Below are 17,244 nucleotides of genomic sequence, written 5' to 3' on the forward strand. Positions count from 1 at the left end.
CCCTTTATTGCATGTAAACCCCTGCTTGTTACCCACAATTGAGAAACACTGCCAGTTTTGATTAGTTTAAAAACAAGTTTTTTCCTGAAGACAAACTAAAACAGATTTAGTCATGAACTCAAAAGAATTATGGATCATATTCTGTAGAGGACGCCTCACAGGTACCAGTATGGTTCACCTTGGTACTGCACAAGAAAAGTATTGTTTTACCTCTACACCAACTTGTAGCAGGTAAAATATCCTTAACCTTGAGCTAACAAATGATGTGCGCCATTTTCCATTTTAAGATGATTTTGATTTATTATTATTATTATTATTATTATTATTATTATTATTATTATTGTCTAATATTTCTTTCTTTCTTTATCATTTTGATAATCAATATTGAAGTGACTGAAGCAACCATGTAGCAAAAAAACTGTTTTCCAAAGACTTTTTACGTCATTGCTTAAGTAAACAAGATGGTAGAAACAAAGCAAAAAATAATTTCAATAAGTGATGAACTTCCAATGCTATTAGCCTCTGTGGACTGACTTGGTTTCCAGTAGGACAGCTTCAGGGAATTCTCAATACTTGCCTTTCTCTGGAAACCAATTAGTCTACCCACAGGGGAGCAAGCCTTCCACAGTTGAATAGAGAACACAGTGAAAAAGCAGGAGGGGGGGGGTTCAACTCCTTCAAACTACTGTCATATGTGACTTGATGTCTATTCATGTAAAACTACTTGTGGTAAAAATGGCATCTGTTCGTGTTTTTCTGAATTTAATTTTAATTTTGCCATTATCTTAATTCCATGTTTGCCCAGAATTCCCTCAATCCCCACATTTTTATCGATTTTCACTCAATGAAATAGCATAACTAGGGACTTGCCAACATCATGTATTCTAGGTGAGTAATTCACTCAACTTGTGATAAATAAGCAAAAAATTAAATAAAATATGACCAAAAAAAAAAATCCATCCATAAAAAATTTGCAAGAACAAAAATGTGCTATGAGAAGCATTACATAAAAAATACATACAGGCTAGCAATATCGCATTAAAGGAAATTGGGCTTAAAATTGGCTATAGTTCATGAAAAAAATAACTCCTTTCACAAAAAATTCAAGGCTAGGCTAAAATGTTCTAGATATTTTGATGGATCAACTGCATGGTAAAAGGGCACTGCATCTAGCTAGAATTCAAATTCAGTTGTGATTTATGTGTTTAATAAATCTAAATCAATTAAATAATAATAATAATAATAATAATAATTTTAAATTACTAAGTTCCAAATGATATAATGCAACAAACTAAAACATCGCGAACAGATCAAGTACTACATGAATGCATGCTTCATTCATGAATGTGTCGTGTGCCAGTGTGCCTGCATGCACATACATGTTTGCAACAAAGGCGAAAACCTCATCAGGAGTAAATGGTTACAGCAATCCACATATTAATACCTTAACACTTCTCTGAAAGAGATGTGCCACTAAATTAACTCTTGATAGAGACGTAGGAGGAAGGTCCAAGTTAATTGCATCAATCACACGGCCCAGTTGGAGAGACTGGAAATTGAATAATTATCCTAATTACAGTGACATTAACATTAGCCATCTGTCTTGTGGTGTAACAACGTAGGCGTTCTGATGGGGGATATGGGGGTGTGCAACTGAGATCAGAGAACCTGAGACAGGGTGACTAGGGAGAGAACAATTTCATAAATCATGATAGTTGACCTTGTATTACAAAAGCTCATCATCTCCACAGATGGAAGCCTTTTGGAATGACAGTCATGACTTGTGACAAATATGCACACAATCATGCACACACACGCACAATCACACACACACACACACACACACACACACACACACACGGGCACACACACACTTAGCCCAAGCAATTGCCGGTAATCCAGCCTCGGCTCAAACCCCACTTCCCCTTGGCATCTACATCACTGGTGATTCCATTTGCTTTACTAAAAACCCTGAATGGTTGTATAAAAGCATAATATGAAAAATATATGAAAAATGTACACCTACATAAAGAAGCAAAATTAATTTGAATGAAAAATGATTATTATCTTAATGCAACTAATATATCCCACGTCTTAACCTGTACAGCCAAAGCCATAAAAAACTATGAAAGAGATCAGTACAAAATGGAATTACACCTTCTGATCAACTCTCTTTTAACTTTCAGTAAATATGCTAATAGTTCAATACTCCTACTCACTTACCTAAAATTGTCAGGTGTGTAATGAAGAAAATCTTAAGTTCAAAAAGGCCAAAAATGTAACATTAAGTAGGTAAGTAAAACCTACTTGGTGCTTCCTGTCTAAGCCAATCCTGTGTTCAAGTGTGCACTTATATATAGACGTTCCATACACCGCAAGTACAAGCCCGTAATAGCTACTACAATTCAGTGCTCATTCACTGTTTACAATCCTTTCATACTTGATATATTTAGGACCAGACATAGGCAAACAAAGTATATAAAGTCGTTTCCCTGCTGTATGTTTACTCAAATCACACATTTTCTGTGTAGCCAGCCACCTTTGTGCTTTGTGAAAGGGAAAATGCTTCACATTGCAGCTTCTCATATTTCACATAGCATCAAGTTGTGAAGCCAGGCCGGGAGCGGTTCAAGAATCTTGGCTCGTGTTCTGTCAGTGAGTGCAGATATTGAGTAGAACAAAAAAACCTAATTAGCGTGCTAAGTTCAATTTTTCTGAAACCTTCACATTGCATTCTTCATATAATCACATTCCAAAAGCTGTTAACCCAATAACCTGAATCAGCCTCCAGCCATCAGGTGATGTTTGTATAACCAGTGCAGTAATGGTTGGATATTGGAAGCCAAGTCTGCATAACAATGGGAGCCACATCAACCAGACACAGTGTGTCCTTTGTCATTTACAGAGTTTAACTCGTTAAACTTTACATAACAACAGCTTCTTTCGGTGAATTCACACAGTTGACTAAAGGAGGGATAATAATAATAATAATAATAATAAGATTCTTATATGGCGCCTTACATTCTATCTCAAGGCGCCTTACAATAATGGCTAATATACTAAAATCATTAAAATGACTACAATATTTTAATCATAAACTCTCATTGGAAACCATTTAAAATTTACACTACTAAAAATCAATCCTATTAAAAAAAAAAAAAAAAAAAAAAAAAACATATATATATTAAAACAAAATCTAAGAGATATAGACAGAATTAAAAAAGTGGGTCTTTAAAAGAGATTTAAAATTGTCAAAGTCTTCTGTTTTCCTAATAAAATTTGGTAGACCATTCCACACTCTTGGGGCGTAGATTATAAAAGCACGATCTCCATAACTTTTTAGGCACCCCTTCTCTAAAACAGAATGTTCTAAAATAAAATCATTCTCAGTATTAAAACGTGTGGACCGCCGTGGTAAGTTAAAACAGATAAGATCAGATAAATATAATGGTCCTTGTGAATGGATCGCCTTAAAAATAATACAGAGTACTTTAAAATCAATCCTCTGCTTCACAGGCAGCCAGTGTAATTCTTTCAGAATGGGAGTGATATGGTGTGTACTATTGTACTTAATTTGACAAACCAGTCTTGCAGCTGAGTTTTGAATAACTTGTAACTTTTTAATCTGATAGTCACAAATACCAAAGAGGAGACTATTGCAGTAATCTAATCTTGATGATATAAATGCATGTACTAATTTTTCAGTGGTTTTGTTATCTAACACTTTCCTTATTTTTCCAATGCGCCATAGTGCATAAGATGCTGATTTACACACTTCAGATACACGCTTGCCCATAGTGCCATTTTCATCGAGGGTAACTCCCAGATCTTTTACAGAACTAGATGGTTTTATAAGAACATCTCCTATGCAAATGTTGGCATTTGCTACATTTTTTCTATTTGCCTTGAACCTTGATGTAAACCATATCAACTCAGTCTTACTATCATTTAAAGCCAACATGTTCACTTTCATCCATTCTCGAATCTCTGCAAGACAAGTCTCCATAGAAGTGATTGTTGCAGACTGGCTGCTCTTGCATGTAATATATACTTGTGTGTCATCTGCAAAAATAACAGTGTTCAGACCATGCTTTAGTATGATATCTTCTACAGGTAACATGTATAATGAGAATAGGATCGGACCTAAAACAGACCCTTGTGGGACACCGTACTCCAAGTTAACTGGCTGAGATAAAACCGACTCTATTGAAACCCTTTGTGTTCTGTTTTTCAGGTAAGAGGTAAACCAACTAAGTGCAAGTCCATTCACTCTAAAACGATGCTGCAACCTGTGAAGAAGAATATTATGATCTATGGTATCGAAAGCCGCTGAAAGGTCTAGAAGAACTAAAATGACATCTCTTTGTTTATCCAGGGCAAGCATTATGTCGTTGTGGACTCGAAGTAGAGCTGTCTCAGTGCTGTGGCCTTCTCTATAGGCAGACTGGAATTTCCCAAAGAGTTTATTTTCAGATAGATAGCTGCTTAGTTGGGAACATGCCATTTTTTCAAGAAATTTACCTAAAAAGGGTAGATTTGATATTGGTCTATAGTTTTTCAGGACATTTTTACACAGCCCTTGCTTTTTAAGTAATGGTCTAACAATTGCAGTTTTGCAGTTTGATGGAAAGATACCTGTTGAGAAAGACAGATTTACTAATCTCAAGAGAACTGGAGATAACACACTAATACACTCTTTCACTATATATGTTGGCATGGGATCCAGAGCACAAAACTTAGAATTCATCCCCTTTATAACAGAGATAATATCCTTCTCTGAGCCCGGTAGGAAATTGCTCAGTTGGGCCCCACCACCCTGACTGGCACACCTGTCTTGAAATTCACTTGGTAATGGATCTGATTCTGAGGATCCTGTGGTAGCATTTTGAGTTAAGTCCTTACGAATATCCTTGATCCGGTTTGTGAAGAAATCTGCAAAAACTTGAGGAAGTGTTGACATTTCCATGTCAGGAAGCACACTTAGCTGGCTTGACTTAGATTCTGAAATCTTGTCCACAATCCTAAAGAGTTCCCTTTGATCAGCACCTTCAATACAGGTCCGATGGTATACAGTTTTTTGCTTTTCAAGGAGGGTGTGATAGTTAGCTCTGGCAGTTTTGAATAATTCCCGGTGTATTTCCAATTTTGAGTTGCACCACTGACGTTCAAGCTTCCTGATCTTTTTCCTTTCTTCGCTGAGTTCAGATGTAAACCATTCAGCCCTCTGTTTCACCAACTTGACTCTGGTCTGCATTGGTGCAATATCTTCCATGATCTTGGATATAGACGTATTATACAGATCTACTAAGGTACTTGGATCTGTGGTCTGTTCTGGGATGGCGATATATAGAGTCTGAGAGATTAATCAAACATGGATCATTACATTCTATTCACTAAAATCGAAACTGGTGAATTCAGAACATTAGCTATCTGGGGACGTGCAGACAATCGACTCGACAGGATATATTTTCAATGCCTGAACATTAAACTGAAAATGAAAAATTAAGAAAAAAATTACCATTCCATCTTTCAAATATTGATGGTAGATAACACACAGCCTTTACAGCACCTTACATCTCATTACACCTTCACATTGCACAGATACACGGTACTCACGTTTCACATGACGAGGACTTGTGAATCCAGACATAAACAGACTGTGACCTGAAATATATACTGCCAGGCTATAAACTGCATTATACATAAAACGGAAATACAAGATAACATTTAGATGAGCAATTTACCTCTGATTTAGCCCTAACCTAAAATGCTTTCACATTGCACACTCTATCACGTTTCACATGGCGTCTGTTCGTGAAACCAGACATGACTCAACTCAGCTGGGGGCAGATTACAGCTTAAAATAGCTGCTTTCATAACAACCACTGCAAACATTGCAATGGAAACAAGCCATTGCATCACCATGATGGCAATTAACTTTATGAATAGTGCTTACGTATATGGCAGAATGGCTTCACATACCGGCTGCACAGTTATATGTAACTGCATTTTTCAAGTCTAATTCAGTTGACTAGTTGCTAAATGAAATAAATCGTACACATCAAATTGATGAAAACACATAAAATACAAATTCAGCCCTGCACACAGTAATTTCCAAGGATCTTTTTTTAGCATAAACCATAGACCAAATTTTGATTCTTATTGGACCTTATCTGCCAAAGTTTGTTCGACCCCCACTCCCCCCTGCACCCATTTACCTGTAATACAGCACATCTATATATGCTTGTGATGTTATCTTAAATTCATCATCTAAATTTGCAAAAAAGAGATTATAACATTAGTCATTTCCTGTGCATGGTATTTTTACACTAAAGTGAATTTATAAATCATCTGGATTTTGAGTTACATGTTTATTCTAATGATGAATCAAATATATATATATATAGTCATGTCTTGCATGTTCTGGTCAAAGTCCAAGTTTCCATAAACTTTTCGTACTAGCAGGATCAATCTAACTCCAATGGGATTCTCACTAAATTGCATTCAGTTTAAGCAGCTTAAATGTCTGTCATGCCCACTGAAGCTGCTAGGTGGGTAATTAACTTTCACGCACACTTTAATGAATGAATTTTAGAGAGAATCTCCTTAGAGATAGATCGATCCTGCTAGTAACATAGTATTATGGGAATGGTCCCTTAAATAATGTTCTGCGATCCATGAGACAAGTTAACTACTAATTTTCAACCTGGCATTCTTTTTCACAGAGACCAAATATAAGCTGGTATCTTGCTCATGCCCTGTTCACCAACCTATTAGTTATTTGTGAGAGACGAAAAAAAAAAAAAAGGCACATCATCATCAGTCTGTTATTTGTGTAATCTGGAAAAGAGTCAAAAGTTCAGCTGTGCTGATAACAAATGCTGTTGTCTTAATAAAATTAATTTAGTGGGTAGGGTTCTTTACTGCCAAATAATCGCTACTGGGATGCTTTGTAGTTTGACAGTAAGGTTACTAAGCAATCTTAAAGCTCCCACCTTCTCCACCCCCACATTTTTTAAAATCTCAGATCAATGATAAATTTGGCAACAAGTATCAGTCTTTTTTTTATCGGCTAAAATTAATTATCTGATGTAGTTGGTAAAAAAGCCATATTTTATATCAGAGAGGGTCATGCTTTGTATATCATGTGAGAATGATGTCTATCAATGATTATTAGTCATAAATAAAAAACATTCAATATCTACCATTCTATTTTTAAAATAATATTAATATCTATATGCTTATTCAGTTATTAACTTTTTTATTATGTTTTATTTAGCTTTATCATTTCATTTTATAGTCTATTACAAATATTACAATAACAGCCTTGTTACTAAAGCAACCCTTCAGATACTGTAAGTAACATCAAGTGTCAGCATTTCTTACTGCTTGCAAGCAAGGGTGGAAAGTCCACCCTTTAACTGCATTGCGCACAGTGCCAGTTTAGTCAGGAAACTTGTCAGCAGCATCTCTAGTCATAGACTAAAAATACTTCCAAGATTTTCAAAATTACAGAGTTCTCAAAATATATAAACCCTGTTGTTTATCATGTTGTCAATAACTAAAAAGATGTCAGAAAATAGCATGAACTGATGGCTTACAATGTGTTGTAAAATAAGCCTACTATAGTACATGCACAGATATCAGTCTACACCATTTTTCAATGTCACCTTGATTCACATTTTGGCAGCTGCTTCACATATCAAGTATCATGAAACATGGCAAAGAGACATGGAAGTTCCAATTTTTCATTATTCTATTTCATTACAATATTTAAAATTTTTTATAAGACATCTGATATTTCTGTAAACTACAGTTTCTGCATCTTCTTTCTGAATCATCAATACTGCTTACGTATAATTAAGGCCACATGAAAGGTCTGAAATCTGCAGTTCATTCTATTGCCTTACCTTTAAAAACATCAACCAAAAACTGCATAGAATACTATGCAGATAAAAAAAAAAAAAAAACATTCCAAATGACTTCGGAGCTTGACTTGAATACTGAATTGGAACTGTAACCCAATTAGCTGTAATATAATGCAAGATACTTTGATAAAGAAAAAAATATGCTGGTAACAGACCAAATCAATTGATAACACTGGGTATGCCTACTTAGAGACAGAGATACCTATCAAATGGCGCCATTAAAATGTGAAGCACTTAAATGTGACTCTGGTTTGTGAAGCACTGAAATGTGAAGAGTTTAGCTGTTGCCCCTGGCACCATTCTGATAAATTGATGTCTATTAAAGTCAGACAAAAACCCTGGTGTTTTTTATTACTGCCAGGTTGGCATTTCCTATGCATTTCTTCACCACAGTGACTTTATACAATGGGTAAGGCAACCGATTTATGTGATAGATACAAAATCAGTCGCTGAGCTGCATGTGAAATATTATGAGTGTATTGTTGAGCCGCAGGCGAAGAGTGTTGCACCCGGCTTAAACCGCGGTCTCTGATTGGCTACTACACTAGTGAGTAACGGGAGTGCAACAGACTGTGGAACACACTCGTACATGGCGTGCTTGTATGTCGAATACAGCAAGGCTGAGCCGTGGTTTAAATTCTGATGTTTTCTTAAACAATTAGATTGTGAAAATAAATTTGCTTTTGTCTACATATGGGATAACAATGACACAAGATAACTTTATTCAAAAAGCAGAAAATATTTAAGTAAAACTGGTAATTCTTTGAGAAAATTATAAAAGACATTAAGCAACCTTTGGTAACCTAAATTATTTTTAATTAACATCACATTTGCTGAAAGAGTGTCATGACATTCATTACTAAACGACACAAAAATGACACAAAAGACAAGCTTTCATTTAACCAATTATCAGAGTATCATTTAACTATTGTTTTGTATTAAGCAGTTATTATATTGTTCTAAAGCAAGTTTCCAAAACACTGCATACATGTACAAAATATAAAATTGTCAACAGTTAGAATTCAGCAGAAGGTAGCAGTTTAGTCGAGTCAGCACTGTGCATGTCTTGTGTGTTTGCACGTTTGTGTGTGTGTGAGAGAGAAAGAAAGAGAGAAAGGAATCTACTCACCTAGCACTGTCAAGACCACCTTCTTGGAGCTACTTTTTTAAACTTCAGTTTTTCCTTTATATACACCTTTTACCTCTTGCCATACAGCTACACTGTAAGAAACTGAAAGGAAGACCATATAGTAAACACTTCTATAGAAAGCTGTCTCCAGTTTTTCAATGTCTGCATGCCAGATAAAAGTTATAAAAGGCCCGTAATAACAGAGAAACAAGACACCAGTGTAACTGGTCTCTTGTTATACTGCTATAAAAAGACTCAATGAAAGTGCAACAGATACAATAAAATTTACTTTACTTAAAGGAACATTTTATACTAGGTGCACTTCAAACTCATGTTTTATTGAAACAATAGAAGCACAAATGTATTCTACAATCTAGCATGTGATTTCAAAACCCTCTGTCCACGGCATTCTCAAACAATTAAATTGGTCTTCATTCCAGTAAAATGTACTTCTTTTTGTGCACTAACATTAAATTTAATGGTGTGCTCTGTTGCATTTTATTACATTCATGGTCAAGTCACATAAAAGCTTGTTACATTCATCAATATTGTATGACGATAATCAACCCTCCCAGTCTTGTAAGCTGACAAAAACAGCAGAAAGGTGGAAATGCAGGTTTTGGTTTTCTCTCTGTTATCTTTTGGCTGAGTTAAATAACTCTAAAAGAGCTGCAAGATAACCAGTTTTAGTGGGCAGTAAAACATGTACAGGCGAACAGCAGTATCTTATAACCTTGGAAAAAGATAACCCTGCTAACATAATTTTGCAGAATTTTTAATTAATAATACACCAAACAAAAGTTTGTTCTCCATACTCTTGTGTATTGAACACAAGACAATTTCAACATCTTTACCAATAAAAGACACGAAACTCTGCACTAATAAGAATTACGTCTGAAAAGAGCAAAAAGCCTGGACTTTACCAAAAAACCTTTGTATCAGCAAAAATAAGTTGAAAACAAAAAATTCATGCAGAGAACGAGACTTTGACCAAAGCAGCTCGTAATTAATCAATCAAATGCATGGTAAATTAATCACCACTTAAATCTTATCAAATCTACTTTGGTCCTTTCTTAACCTGCCCTGCAAATATCATCAAAACCCATAAATGTATTTTTAAGGCTGTCAACTAACAAATCATATTAGGCATTTACAGACCTCCTCGGGAGTTGTAAATAAAATTAAGCACAATCAAATCTTAAATCCAAATTCATGTCAATTGAAGAAAAAAGAGAATGACAATCAAACATTTCCATTGCCAAACTTAACAAAATTTGGCAATCTTTGTATTTGACATTGTGGCCCTACAATTTAACCTACTGTAATAAATTGTGAACGTAGAACTACCTGCTGCAGCCTCAGACATGCAATTAACATATGAATAACCCATGAGTTTCTAGTTACTCATATTTTACCTTGAGTTTTCTAAATAAAACATAAATCAAGGTAATATAGTTTACAACACAGCTAGTATAAAATATTAATAAATATTAATACTAAGTATAAAATATTGACAATGATTACCAATATTCAAGGTTATCTACGTAATATATATTTGTCTTTTTGGATTTATTGAGCAGTGGATAAAAATATTTCATAATTCTGTACAGTTAGATGTAAAATGTGAATGTAAGTTACGTCTGCTGAATAATATATGCTATTATATTGCTCGCTTTGCTGAAAAATTTGCCCTCATTCATCTGAAAAATTACTCTTTCACCCAATATAAAAAAATAACAGAATGAAATGTAATGCTAAGTGGGTGAACTGAATTTAAGAATAAAAAATATATATTAAAGCAATATAATCAGCCTACCAACTGGCTGTGGCACAAAATCTTATAGAAAAAAAAAAATTATATATATATATATTCAAAAAATTCTAAAAATACACTTCTGGTTGTTACTTGCTGATAAGAACATGTTCTGCATGTGGTGGGCCATTGTGGTATGTGATTCAGCAATCACCCACTGGTCAAAGTGTTACTTGTTAGTAAGTGCCCCAAATCTCCCTCCAAGTGTTGCAGACGGGCAAAAGGTCAAGCTCCATCTCAAAATTTATCACAATAGGTACTTTATATAATAATTAATATAAGCAGATGAGGCAATAACAGAAAAAGAAAAAAAGTAAACAAAACATGACAATTTGAACCCATATTTTATTTTCAATATTTCTAAATAATGCACCACCTCAGAAAATCATTCTTAGAAAAAAGAACTTATCAGGGGCTAATCGGGGCATTAAAATAAAATCAACAATTCACAAACCATGCATGAACTGTTACTATGAAAAACTGTTTGAAACGCCCGTCAAATGGGTTTAGCTATGGATTCATATTGCTCATGGCTAACTGTGAGACATGCTATAGTTTAACCCATAGTGACCTTCTGCAAAACACCATAAATACAAAATTTTAATGTTATATGATGTGTGTAAAAAACTATCACAGAATTGATTTTAAACAATTCTAGAAAGGCAAACAAAGTCTTAACCAACTAGCAGATTGTGAAGTTATTCAGGGGCGGATTTAGGGTGTCTTCTGGGTGATCCGGAAGACGGTCAGATTTTCATGTTTACATTGGCGGGTATCTAATATTTTCTGTCGGCATACGGTCAAAAAATGGAGGATGGATTAACAAAGATAATTTGGAAGACTGTCAGAAAATATCTTTGGATCCGCCCCTGTTATTTCACAGCATCATTTAAAGGTCTTCAATGATCTGGGGAGGTGGGGATGGGGGCAGGAGGTGGACGGTAAGAGGTGACATTCCAACAGTATGTAAACTTAACATTCACCACCAACAGCAACCACCTTCAGGAAATTCGCAATTTGATCAAAGGTCTTAAGTAAAAGACTGGCAAAAATCAGATATATAGGAGCCTTACAGCTCTGTGACATGCAATCTTGTCAGCTACTTTGATCTACATTTTGACAGGCTAAAAAATTGGCCCTAAGACTGACCTTGTTGAAAGTGAAACTATCAGCCTCCATCACCAGTATTTTCCGGTATCTGCAGAGTTAGATTGATCTACTTAGACTGATAGTTTCATGGGAAATAAGCCCTTAGACTTTCTGTGAAACAATTAGGCCCAGACCCACTGTTTTAATTTCAACATACAAGTAGCATCTTTCTTTGCAATCTTTCTAACTGTAGTAATTCAATTTTTTTTGGCTTATGAGGTTTAAAGTATATCACATGTATACATACCCACGCTGTTCCATTTTGTGGCAATTTTTAAGCAATCTTCACTCATAATGATCAATATCAAAATATTTGAATATATATATTTAACAGGTTTTGGAACTTAGCCAGAATTGTTATGATTAAATTAGTATTTTGACTCCAAAGTGATAGAGTCACATATTCATCAATATGCTGGTAGTTACTACTTTTTATATACCATGTGGTTAGAAAATTTGAAAAATGATTTTCCAATAGCTAGGCATATGTGCACCAATTACAAACCAATTTGTTGCATGCAAATCACACTTACCACTTTTTGAATGTTTCAAGGCATGTTATTGCAAATTAATTCCTAAAATAAAGTTTTCAAAAGCAGAACTTTATTAATTGTTAAATACTTCTTATTAATTTTTATTTTATTGTCACCCAAATTAAAAGGAATCTTATCCAGGGTATTTTTTTTTTTTTTTTTTTGAAAATTTTGAAACTGAAAAAGATGCCAAGAACTTTTAGAACATCCTCTTACGAAAGCATTTTGGTTTGCTTTTGGACATACTATTTTTAGATAATATTTTTGGTTAATAAACAATAACTTGAAATATATGAAAATAATTACTTCAACTATCTCCAAACAAGGCTATCTCCACACTTGTAGACAACATGAAAGAACTTGTAAACATCCATCAATCTTGTGATTAACAGCATTTTTTTTCTTTCAAACACCAATTTTCAATGTTACCATATTATCTGATAATATGATCTCTTAGTCACTTACACCCCATTTCCATAGATTAGATCAACCTACTTGAGATCAACCTAACTCCCTGGGGGTTCACGCTAAATAGCTCTCAGCCGGGCGGACAGGAAAGTTAATTACCCCATTACAGCTTGCAGTAGGCGGGACGGACATTTAAGCCGGATTATCTGAAAGTAATCTAGTGAGACTCCCCGCAGGGATAGATCGATCTAAAATCTATGGGAATAGAGCCTTACAGTATAAAACCACTTACAAACAACTATCACCACGATAGTCCATCTATTCCCATCACTGACCATCTGTCCTGTTGACCACATTGCATGCCCACTACACAGGTGTCACTTGACCAAGCACCTGTATTCCAGACTACTGGGTAAAGAATCCACTAGAAAAACTACTAAATCATGACGGTCACCTATTTACAAAGAGTTTGGGTGTGCTCCTATTTGAGCAAACAAGTATACTAGTACCAACAAGACACGGTGGACTTTTTTATGGGCTGTTCTACAAGACTTACCAACTCCATCAACCAGTACAATCACATTCCTTAAAAAAATCTGACACACCTCTTCAAATTAATTAAAAGCATGAGAGTGAATATGGGATCCAAATGATTTCTTTTTTCTTTTCTTTTTTTTTTTTTGGGGGGGGGGGGAAGGGGGTATGAAAAGATGAAAACAATACTTAAAGGGGAGATTCATCAGAAGGGCTGAGAGACACTCTTGTCCTCAGATCAAGAAAATACAAGATGCTCATTTCTGGGTTTGTACTTTTAGACCATTCTTTCCATACAGAATGTCACATGAATGATGAGTTATACCATGATATTCCACAGGTGGGTATGCCGAGTCCTAGTATTAAGTAAAATATGCTAGACTATAATAAAAGTGGGTATTAAATTTTAGAGAAATTTAAATCTGGAGTTATGTACACTGTCATATCCTCAAAATATAGCTACATAAAGGCATGACAATAATCAGTTCCACTCCTTTTCTGATCTCTTTATTACAACCCACACACATTCATTATTTATGAGGAATGGTTATGTAGTATATACTTATAAGAAAAAGTGGTAGCACACCTAGTTGCATTATATTACCTCTATTTGCATTAATAATTAGAAGGCCAAGGACCTCAAGGAACTGGAAGGACTATTATGTAATAAAGTAATTTTCATAGTTTTTTGGGATATATCTATGCATCAGATTTTGATAACAGACAAAATAGAATTAAAAAGACCATAACCTGTATAAACACTGAGCTTCAATGAATACTAAGTAGATTAAAACAAATGAACATGGTATAAAAATTATGTTATTTTATAAAAGATCAGAACACCGATAAGTAACTTTCCATCCATAGCACAACTTAATTTTTTGAAATTGTAAACATGATTTGCTAAACACATCACTTACTTGAACAGACAGTCATCACTGTGCCATCTGTATATTTTTCATTATTATGGTAATTATTTTTCAAATTTTAAAAAGCATGAAATAAATAAAAAATAATAAATAAATACACACAAATATATTCTAAAACCATCAACTAAATCCTTAGGATTTAATACCAAATTACTCTTTTTTTTTCATAACAATAATTATGACATTGAATTTGAACCAAAATTTTCATATCTAATATATGCATTTAGCATACTATAACATGTTTTTACATAACAGAGCTCTCTCTCCCTCTTCTCTCTCTGTTACTGTAGGTGTGCATGAGTGAATGTGTGTGCGTACATGCTCTTGTGCCCCTGGGTGCATATTCAAATGGGCCCTTAGACACAGTGGATATACCGCATGTTATACTGAGCAACTGATACCCATTCCAGATATATTAACGTACTGTGAACAGAACACATGCACACCAAATAGTGTACATCATACATGTGCTACTATTTCGTCAGCAAAATGTCAGTTGACAGTATGTTTAAAATGCCTATATATATACCCCTGCTTCAGTATGTTATACTGATGGTCATTTGAATATGAAACAAACAAAGTAAGGCGTCTGGGTATCTGGTAAAGTTTTGACCGACATCTAAACACGTTGCTACATCAGACAAAAACACATGGTCAAAATCATTTCGCAAAGTTAGAAACGAATCCTGACGCAATATATCTCAAAAGGCACCCATTATGATCATAATGTCAACACCAACAAGCTGTTATTACCTGCAGACACAGTCTCGACTGTGTGTCGGGCCTTTTAACTTCCCCGCTTTGGAGGCGAACAAAGAGCCGTGTGCAACACCCGAGATATGTGAAGCAGTATGGCGGACTGTTGTGTGGGAGCATACCGCTTGTGTAAAGGCACTGGTGTTATATTTATAGTTATCAACTAATACAATTTACCATGATTATAAAACCCTTATTGATTATTTATGAAATTTGTCCTCTTAAAAGCACTTTATCTATATTTGGTCATCAAGTGCTTTTATTCAAGATAATTATTTATTCCTTAATGATTGCTCCCTGGCTTCACGTACATCCTTTCACATTGCAGACCGGCATACCCGTATGTAAATATCCTTCACCTTTACGAATAACAGGTCTGCGCATGCGTTGCATAGCCTTCATGGGCACTTGACGTGATCACTGATCGTCAATAAAGGCCCATTTGAAGAAAAAAATGTAAAATAAAGCTAAAGATATATTCGGGAGTTCTACCTTTTTTAAAACTCCACAATTTTCGTATTCAGCTAAGATCGTTTAAGCCAGCCCGTTGAGTAACTGCAGGATTTTAATTTTATTAACAAAAATTTGACTACCGGTAAGCTAAAAGTAAATCACGGGCACGTTTATTTTACTGATACATTTTTTCCTCAGCTTCAAGTATATTTTTCACAACAAAGGTTTTGCAAATTACTTTTTGATGGAAAGTATAGTTTTGCCGCGTTTCGTGTAGAACATTAGGGTAATATTTTTAGATTGTTCCTTAGCTGTTTATCGTGGATATAGGCCTAACTGAATTGAGGATTTTATTAATGGCTAAGACATCTAAAAACATCAACAATAAAATAACATGACCTGCAGCAAAAGACGTCACAGTTTTTTTTTTTTCTTTTTTTAATTTTTTGCTTGCCATGTCTTGTTGTGAATAAAATATAATTTCTAATTATTAGATTAATTTTACGATTTTATGATTTAAAAATGGTCCTGTAACTGTACTGGTGTGTCCTGAACAAAGTAAACAACATAAGGGTCCCAGAAGTTTTTTTTCTTTAATTTACCACATTTTATTTTGTCATTAGGCTATCTTTATCAAACAAATACAAATAAAGTTCCGAGTAACTGTTAAAAGTGAAACTGTTAAAAGCAGAAGCTTGATAGGCTTGCTTGAAGAAAAAATAAACAATCATTTTAGGCCTACTGATATTTTTAAATTAAAATAACTGGTGCATAGTTCTTAACGGTCTTAAATCGAGTCATAAGTTCGTCTATATTTATAACGAATTGGACATTTTGTTGCACAGAGATGGCTGCTTGAAATTGAATCATGAAACATGAGAAGGGAAACATCGAAGCAGCTGGTGGTTTACTGCAGTCTCCTAGCCATTGTCAACAATATTGCGGATGCTTCTGTTTGTAGTCAGAGGACCCATCTCAAGCTGTTCTTCCGCCAATGAACACCTCCTATCATGACAAAACGTTGAATATAATCAGACAAGTGTATCTCTATATGACATAGGCTACATGGGAAGTTTTGTGTGCACGTTTACGGAATATACATGTAGATCCCAATTTTTCTAATTTCATACAGAGTCCCAAGTCATGTGGACGTTTTCACTTATTATATGACGTATTCTCACCAAGGAATATATAAAGTCTGTTTTCCAACGATATTGGATGCAAGTGAGTTGGTGATAAAAAAGGTAGGCCTACTTGTTTTAGGGCAATCAGCGTAACTGGTACACGTGCCTCAGCAGCAGGAGTCGAACTACGTACCCTAATTCACCGCACATTAATTGTGTTCACTTTTTTTCCAACGCAAGAAATGTGTCATAAAGTAACCATAAATATGTGAATATATAATGAAAAATCAATCAGTGACCCTGGTAGAGGGTATAGAGATGAACCGCTATTTGAAAAGGTCTACTGTGGGGCCAAATTCCAATGCCCGCAGAGAAGCAAGGCCTACATCTTTAACTGGGATGCCTATTTTTTCACCGATCATCGTTTTATACCATGTGTGGCAAAAGGGACCTCAGGAAAGACTATTTCAGAAAGAGTAAGCGGGACT

General features: G+C 34.9%; 1 protein-coding gene across 3 annotated transcripts in view; it reads right to left on the reverse strand.

The window, feature by feature from the left end:
- Positions 1 to 15,309, reverse strand: part of LOC106169342 (metal cation symporter ZIP14) — a 55,743-nt gene extending 40,434 nt beyond the window's left edge. For all 3 annotated transcript variants that reach the window (XM_087016618.1, XM_087016619.1, XM_087016617.1), the window contains exons 1-2: positions 15,177 to 15,309; positions 9,058 to 9,159 (exon numbers count right to left, since the gene is read on the reverse strand). The gene's annotated coding sequence lies outside the window, so the exon portion shown is untranslated. The remainder of the gene's footprint in view (positions 1 to 9,057; positions 9,160 to 15,176) is intronic.
- Positions 15,310 to 17,244: the final 1,935 nt, after the last annotated feature.

The sequence above is a fragment of the Lingula anatina genome, chromosome 7 (assembly GCF_051362555.1).
Source record: "Lingula anatina isolate TDL-2025a chromosome 7, LinAna3.0, whole genome shotgun sequence".
NCBI classification, from domain to species: Eukaryota; Metazoa; Brachiopoda; class Lingulata; order Lingulida; family Lingulidae; genus Lingula; species Lingula anatina.